Source organism: Grammomys surdaster, unplaced genomic scaffold (genome assembly GCF_004785775.1).
Source record: "Grammomys surdaster isolate TR1022 unplaced genomic scaffold, NIH_TR_1.0 125889, whole genome shotgun sequence".
NCBI classification, from domain to species: domain Eukaryota; kingdom Metazoa; phylum Chordata; class Mammalia; order Rodentia; family Muridae; genus Grammomys; species Grammomys surdaster.
The window spans coordinates 1,049,404-1,057,994 of NW_021620714.1; the positions used below are offsets into that span (position 1 = coordinate 1,049,404).

General features: G+C 42.3%; 1 pseudogene; it reads right to left on the bottom strand.

The window, feature by feature from the left end:
* Positions 1 to 1,288: 1,288 nt before the first annotated feature.
* Positions 1,289 to 4,067, bottom strand: LOC114608320 (annotated as a pseudogene).
* Positions 4,068 to 8,591: the final 4,524 nt, after the last annotated feature.

Consider the following 8,591-nt stretch of genomic DNA (forward strand, 5'->3'; position numbering starts at 1 on the left):
GCTGCAATATCAGCATACTGGAGCCTAAGGCTTTGGGCTACATAGTGAGACCTTATCTCAACAAATAAACAATGAAAAAAATGACATAATGACTCAATCTTTATTGTCCAGCTCTGGTGAGCCATTTTGCCTGTGAGCGTCCTAGGAATCCACCCAGGCTGCTGTTGGGCCCAGCATGCAATGACTTCTTTACCTAATTCAACTTCTGCGTCTCCTTTTCACTGGAATCTACCTCAAGGTTACTCCCTGATAAGCTTTGTTCACATTGTATTTCACGGAGTCTGGTCCTCCGGGAAGCTAACTGGCAAAGGATGTAACTGGGGCTGACATTTTAAAGTGTCTTTTAATTACATGGGATGAGGGCAAGTCAGTGACTTGGAATAGGTACCAGCTGCTCAAGCCATGTGTCTTTCACAGTTCAACTACTTGTGCCTCCTTGAAGGACTCAACAACACCTTTACAGACTCAAGCTTGTAGCCTTTGGTCGCTGTAGCTACCAACAGCCAGAAACTACATTATAAAATCTTTCCTCCAATGAAGATTTTTTGGGAAATCTTTTCTGCCTAAGTCAGTGATATGCCTCAATTAAAGTAAATTAATTCTCCATCCTTATCAACTATTTTCTGAAATTTTATCATCTGTCAGTGACTTAAATGCCTTAGCATAAAGAAACTTCAATTTTTATACAAAGCAATGATCTAATGTTTAATTTTTTTCATATAGTTATTCTAGCTATCTTTCTCTTTTTTAGCAGCTATTCCAATTTAGTGACATAAAATGACTATAATCAGCTGTTCTCATGGTGTTCTCCTTTAATCTCAGCACTAGGGAGGCAGAGGTCATCATATCTCTAGTTATAATTCCAGGTTAGCTTGGTCTACATAATGGATTTCAGGCCAGTCAGCCCCACAAAACAAGACCCTGCCTTAAGAGAGAGAGGGGTGGGGGGAGAAAGGAAGGAAGAAAGAAAACAATCACTCATTACTGTTATGTCTCAAGTGTTATGTCTCAAGATTCTAGGAATTAACTATTATCATCATGAACAAGATATGTCAGAAACAGATATGTCTGTGTCTTTCCCCAATGTCAGAATTTATTGCGTGACAATAAATTCACAAGCTGTATCAGTTTCATTGGCTGTATTCTATCAACTAATCCTAATTTCACTTGATGGCACTCTGTCTGTAGTCCTGGGTTCTCTCAATTCACTTTATTTCTCTTGTATACAAACCCTTGTGTGGTAGCCACAGCTGGAGCATGGGTCTTCTGAACAGGCTGGTGTGGATTTTCACAGATGGTTGGTGAATTCCTGAGAAGGAGACTTGGTGAACCGGCTCTTTCCAGAGGTCGGGGGTCAGGTAGCTGTAGGTCTTGGAGATGGCATCAAAGGTGGCCTTGGCAAAGTTGCCTAGGGTGGCAGTGCAGCCCCTGGCTGATGAGTGGCAGTCATCAATACTGGCCATCATCAATAGCTTCTTTGGCACAGGAGCAGAGACAATGCCAGTGCCTCTGGGGGCAGTGATGAGATAGATACCTACAGAGCCACAGTGACCTGTCACCTTGCATGGAACAGTGTGGGGCTTGCCAATCTTGTACCCCCAGTAACCTCTCTACACAGGGACGATGGAAAGCTTGATCAAGGTGATGTCCCCTCGGATGGCAATGGAAGCCTCTTTGGAGCACTTAACACCAAGACCAATGTGGACATTGTAGTCCCCAATAGCAACAAAGGCTTAAACCTGGTGTGCCGTCCTGTCTGTCTGCTTCTGTACTGGCATGATCTTTAGAACCTCGTCCTTAAGAGATGTGCCCAGGAGAATGTCAATAATCTCAGATTCCTTAATGGGCAGGGAGAATAGGTAGGTCTCCTCCAAGGACTTAATCTTCATGTCCTTAACCTGGTGACCCAGCTTGGTGACAGGGATCCACTCCCTGTCTTCAGCTTTACCACAACCCTCTCCACCCCGCCACAGCCACGGCCCTTAGACCACTAACAAATCCTATAACTTTAATTTTTAAAATTTTTATTCTTAATGATGGTTTTTAAACGCTTTAACCTCTCTTGTAGCTTATCAATCACTAAAGGTAGTAGAAAAGAAAGGATATGGGGCAAATGGACCTGTTTTAAAAGGTTCTTTGGGGGCACTGGAAAGATGGTTCAGTGGTTAAGAGCACCAACTGCTCTTCCAGAAGTCCTGAGTTCAATTCCCAGCAACCACATGGTGACTTACAACCATCTGTAATGGCATCTGATGCCCTCTTCTGGTGTGTCTGAAGACAGCAATGGTGTACTCATATACATAAAATAAATAAATCTTTAAAAAATATTTAAAAAATAAAAAAGTTTCTTTGGAATAACTCCCATCTGAGTTGTCTGGAAATCAGCAGTTCAGTTCACAGGTTAGCAGGCAGTGGCAGCTCAATTCACTCAGAAATACTTTACAGATATACCAGCAGGCCAGTTCGGTAGAGTCTGGTTAGCAACAGCGGTGTCACAACCTAGCAGAGACAGCCAGGCCTCAGCATTGGCTCATATCAGCATGAGGGACCAACAGGAGGGACCAGGAGAAGTTCTTTCACAGAAGTGAAGATCAGCGAAGATTAGCAAAGACAAGAGACACGCTAGCATTGCACAGCTAGCTGTACCAGCAAGCCAAGCTCTGTCTCCCTCAGTCCGTGGAGTCTTATTTATACCCTCCTAACATCACGTGTCCTCCATGTGTCATGTCTCAGCACGTGCATCTAACCAGCCAGAGTCCTAGGAGTCCTAGGAGTCCTGACAAATGGAGTTCAACTGCTCAATGTAAGGCAGACCAATACATGCCTGTTGTCAGCAAAGAATCTTTTTATCACGTGTCTTTTCATATGCTTGCTTTAGCAGAGCATCCTCTTTTCTGTGTCTGCTTCAGCTAAACGTTCCTTTACGAATCTTTCATCATCTTTCACCCATGTCCACTTTAGCTAAACATTCCTTCACGAGTTTGCCCCAGCAAAACACCATCCGACCAGCTTTCCAAAGAACCCTTACATTTCCACTTCAGAATCTTTTGTGGAACCCTGCTGTGGCCTCCAAATCCTCCAGACCCTCTAGCTGCACCCGTTTGGTGTTTTTCCAAAGAAGATGCTCAATCTTAATTCCTAGTATTAGCTCTCAGAAACACATTACTTTACATAATCATGTATAGTTTGCAGAATGGCTACAACATGATTTAAAAAGCTACAGTTCCAAGAGGCCTTGCAGCAGGCAGAAGCAGAGAGTTTATAAAGCTGCAAACAGAAACACCAGAGTTAGACAAGGCATTAACAAATACCGTGTAACCCAAGCTGAGGTGGTTCAAGGCTGAACTGAACTGAACTGAAGGTTGAAGCCTGAGCTGAGATGCAGGCCTGAATCCAGTCCAACAGCAGAGTGGGCTGTGCCAAGCAAGGGGACCAACCATGCTTAGCTGATGCCATTTGTTGATTCCTTGAGGTATGCACTAGAGCAGAAGTTACAGGAAGTTGTGAACTGGCGATGAGCTGCCAGATGGGTGCTGCTGACTGAACCCAGGTCCTCTGGAAGAGCGGCCAGTGCTTTCAACCACTGAGTCAGCTCTTTAGCCCCACGCCTTCTTGTTAGTTTGTTTATGTGTATGGATGTTTTGCTTGCTGTGTGTCTGTGCACAGCATGCATGCTGTTGCTCACAAAGGCCAGAAGAGGGCGATGTTACCCTGGAACAGGAGCCACCAATTTTTTTTTTTTTTAAAGCTCCCTGAATCATGATTTTCTTTGTTCTGTCACCCTAAACCTCATAAACGGTTAACACACCAGAACACAGTATTTGGAGTAATCTACATCTATGTTTCCAGGTCATAGTCAGTTATATTTGGCTCCAGAATAATGTCTCATTCTCTTTGCGGTGTGAGCTATATTGTGTCGATAAAAGTTTTCCCTGAAATCTGCATTTGAAAACTGACTTATACACATATATTTTAAAAGCTGAGTTTTCATTTTCAGTTTTCTCAGAGTCCCACTTCTCTTGTACAGGTAGGTGGTAGCTTAGATCTGGATTCACCTTACAGGTCATCCCTGCAGTGAGCAACAAGCTAGCCCTGCTGGGAGCCCTGCTGAGGGACAGGGAAAGAGAGAGAGGAGGAGCCAAAGGTAAAAGGTAGAGCAGTCCAATGACATGTGAGTATGTTTTTAAATAAGAAAGTGACAAAACTGATATTAAAAGGTCACTAAATATGGAAGGGAAAAGAAATGATGAAAATAGTTAAATGTATTAAAAACAAACTCGGAGGCAAGAGAATAAAATATAAGTCACAATAAAAGTTGTATTACGTTTATTTATCTGTGTTGTGTGGGTAGGTACCACAGTGAATATGAGGGGATCAGAAGACAATTGGCAGAGCTTAGGGTGAGCTCAGGCGTCAGGCTTGGCAGCGTGCACCTTTAACCACTGAGGCGTCTCTGCTGCCCAAGAAGACACACTCTAAAACACACGGGGAAAATAAAAATTCATTCATTCATTCATTCCAGCACTATCGCCGCATGCATGACATAACATCGGGCACTAAGGTATGCAAATGAGCAGGATAAGTATCCTCCCCTAAGGAGCATGCTGTCTACCCTGGGACAGAGGCACTCTTAGCAAGTCACAGAATTGAACAACACAGGAGTGTAAAGGAGAAATAGAGGGTGTTAGGTATTTAACTGGGTTTTAGAACTCAGGGAAGCTTTGTCTAAGAAATAAGCCAAACAGAAATAAGAACCTTCAATATTAAAACATATGAAGGTAAATAAAGAGGCTGGGGTGATGGCTCAGTGGTTCAAAGCACCAGGGTTCAATTCCCAGCAGCACAGCTCATGACTGTAACTCCAGTCCCAAGGGACCCAATGCCATCTTCTGGTCTCCTTTGGCACAGGGAAGGCTCACAGACACACATGCAAGGAAAACACCTATATACATAAAAATAAAAATGCTTTAAGGTAAAGGAAAACATTCAGGTGGAATGAGACACTGTTTCCCAGTGAATGGATTCGCTGTGGCCAGCCTGCATCCCCACCTACAGCCACCAACAAGTCTGAACAAAGCACAGAAAGCTAGAGTGTTTGAGGCCAAGGAGACGGGCAGAATCCAAGAGGAACACGATTCCAGCACTGGAGAAGCTTGGAGATGGGGCTGACTTAGCTAGCTCACCCCAGGCAGTGTACCCCTGGAAGCTTACTGCATAGGGCTGTTGGGGTAGTCTGCGAAGTCCCTGCAGACATCTGTGGAATTCTGGAAACAAAGATGTAGTCTGAAAACAGAAGCAGGCAGCCACTGAGAGCAGGACAGAACCATCGAAAACTCTGTGAGGCAAGGGCCAGAATTCTGGAGTCCTGTGGGAGAGGGCAGCCTGGGGAATGTACAGTATTCTGATGAAATTCCCACAGAGATACCAAAATCAATGGAGTCTGAGCTTTACCAGAACCATGACCCAGCCCCACTCTGCACAGCTTACTATGGAGTTGAGAATGAAGTATTTTATGAAAATAATGTAATTTCCATTTTTGTATGGAAAAAAATAAATGGTCAAGAATATAAAAAGATTATTCTAGGTCCAAAGGGATTATGAAAAGAATTTAGAGTTGTATAAATATGTAGGAATGTTAATAATACATTAAAAATCCACATCTCCCACCATTCTCTGAAAAACAAATTCCAGGTAGAGTAAGAATTAAATACCTTACAAATAAAAACAAATATATGAACCCACATAGGAAAGGCTAACAGTCAGGGAAATCTCCTTTTGGCTACTGATAGAAAACAAAATTCATAAGACATTTTTAGGAGGCTGGGGAGATGGCTCAGTGGTTAGCAGTGCTCCCTTCTTTACTGTTGCAGAGGACCTGGGTTCAGTTCCCAGCACCACGTGGCAGCTTTCAACCGCCTGTAACTCCAGTTCTAGGGGGATCAAAAACCTTCATCTGGCTTTCTGTAGGGTCCTGCACGTATGTACATATCCCCAGGCACATCACACACATAAAATAAAATAAGTAAGCTTTTTAAAAGACAGCTTTGGGGCTGGAGAGATGGCTCAGTGTTTAAGAGCACATATGTAACTCAAGACACCAGTTCACAACTGTCTGTAACTCCAGCTCCAGGGAATCCAAAGCCTATAGCCTCTAAGGACAACCCCACTCACGTGCACATACTTACACACAGGTGCACACACATAAACATAATTAAAATAGTAAGAATAGATCTTAAAGATTAATTTCTTTAATTATTTAGATAATTACATTTTGATAGAGTGAAGAATGAATACTCATAAAGCTAAGACTCAATAGTTTAGAAGGTGGAAAAATGCACAAAGACAAAAGTTTAATAGCTAAAATAGATAAAGATGACAAAGAAGCTATTAAAATCACAAACTGAGCTGGGCGGTGGTGGCGCACGCCTTATAATCCCAGCACTTGGGAGGCAGAGACAGGCGGATTTCTGAGTTCGAGGCCAGCCTGGTCTACAGAGTGTATTCCAGGACAGCCAAGGCTACAAAGAGAAACCCTGTCTCGAAAAAAAAAAAAAAATCACAAGCTGTGGCGGTGGAGAGATGGCCCAGCAGGACCTGGATTCAGTTCCCAGCACTCACAAGGAAGCTCATAACTGTCTGCAGGGGATTTAGCACCCTCACACAGGTATACATGTAGGCAAAACATCAATACACATGAAAGTAAATATGTCTAAAAAATCTACAAGTTGTACTTTTATTTATTTATTTATTTATTTATTTATTTATGTGTGTGCATGTGTGTGTGTTTCTGGAGTTGGTTCTCTCCTTCCACTGGGTGGGTTCTGGGGATCGAACTCAGGTCGATCAGACTTGGCACCAAGTGTCTTTACCTACTGAGCCATTTTGCTGGCCCCCAGTTGTACATTAAACAAGTTAATGGAAGATAGTTTATTAAAGAAGCACCACCAGTAAGCCATGACTTCAAAAATATGCAGCTAATCTTGTTACTAAAACAACTCCAAACTAAACTTACTGCGAACTTTCATTTTATGCTTAAAAAGAATCAGAAAAAACTTTTTAAAAGTTATGAAAATCCATGCCTGCAAGGCCTGGGGAGAATAGATATGCTCATACATTAATGAAGGCAATGTAAATTGATCCAGTCTTTCTGAAGGGCAAAATAGTACTTTATTGAAAGAATCATAAATATGCCTAACCCCTGACCAAGCGATAGAATTTATCCTGAGGAAAAAATGTTTAATAAAAAACAAAAAAATGACACATAAAATGTTTATTTTGTGGTAGTAAAATGCTGGGACAGAGCTAAGATTCTGACAGTACAGACCTCTGAAGGTAACTGCGGTATATTAAAATGATATACTCCAGTGACATCCTAAAGTCATCAATATGGAAATGGTATAAAAAATAGACAATATTTGGTTAAGTGATGTTCGACAGAAGCAAGGCTATCAGGCCCAACCTACCGACCAACTATCCTTTAGAAGAACTATGAATAAGTACAAGTCACAAGGAGGTGAGCAGATGGAGGAAACTTTTCAAAATAGTTCAACAACAACAGACTAGTAAGCTCTTTTGTAAAGTTGCTAAATATTAGGTTTCATATAAACTTTAACCTTGTTATAATGAAATTTTCTTTGAAGGATACTGAACTGTCTTAAAGAAATAGTTACTTAGCACTTTTCTAAACTGGGCATGTCGAAATATTACATTTCCATTTGAAAATTTTTTGAGGAAAAAAGATATAGGGAAAGATATAGGAAAAAAGATGAGATAGGGTCTCACTGCCTATATTGCAGCCCTGACTGTCTTGGCACTCTCTATGTAGACCAAGTTAGCCTAGTTGCTACCAGCTAGCCTAGAAATCATGAAAATTGTCTCTGCTTCACGGTTGCTGGGGTTTAAAGCTTGGGCCACTATGCCTCATATGAAACTGTAGTTTCTTAGAAAGAAAAAAAAAAGTAAAATATATACAAGTGATGGCCAGAGTAACTCATCTGGACTCCAGGGAATCTTCCAGACCACGGCCCTGTCCTAGTTAGTGGGTAGCAAGGAACTACAGAGGCCTAGCCATCAGCCAGAAGGAGACTTGAGAAATAGGACTATTGTGGGTTGAAGGGTGGGTGTTGGATCGGGTTGTACCCTGTTTTGAATTCCTCCATATCGTGTAAAAACATTGGGGTTTCAGGCTGTGCCTGGCCCTTTAAGCTGCTTGTAAACTCTATGTTACAAGCAGCTCCTGACTCTGAGGTGAGGTCGGAGGATGGCTGTGCCCCTGGAGACACCTGTTCCACACCATTTTCCTAACACTTCTTCCTGGCACAAACTGATGGGGCTTGTGGCTAAGACAGAGAAGATACTGACCTATACATTTGTCAGGATAAGATGGGAATTAAGGAACTTGTGGGTCCATTAAACTCATATTAGAAAAACTGGGTCCAAGAACTTACCAGACACAAGATCCCAAGGAAATGGGGTCACTCCCTCATCTGGACCTCATAATGTGATAGACACTCCTAGCCCTGAGGTGTGACAGCCCTGTTCGTCTGCCATGTGACCACTAAGGTTGTGCATCAAGAGACTGACATAAAGAG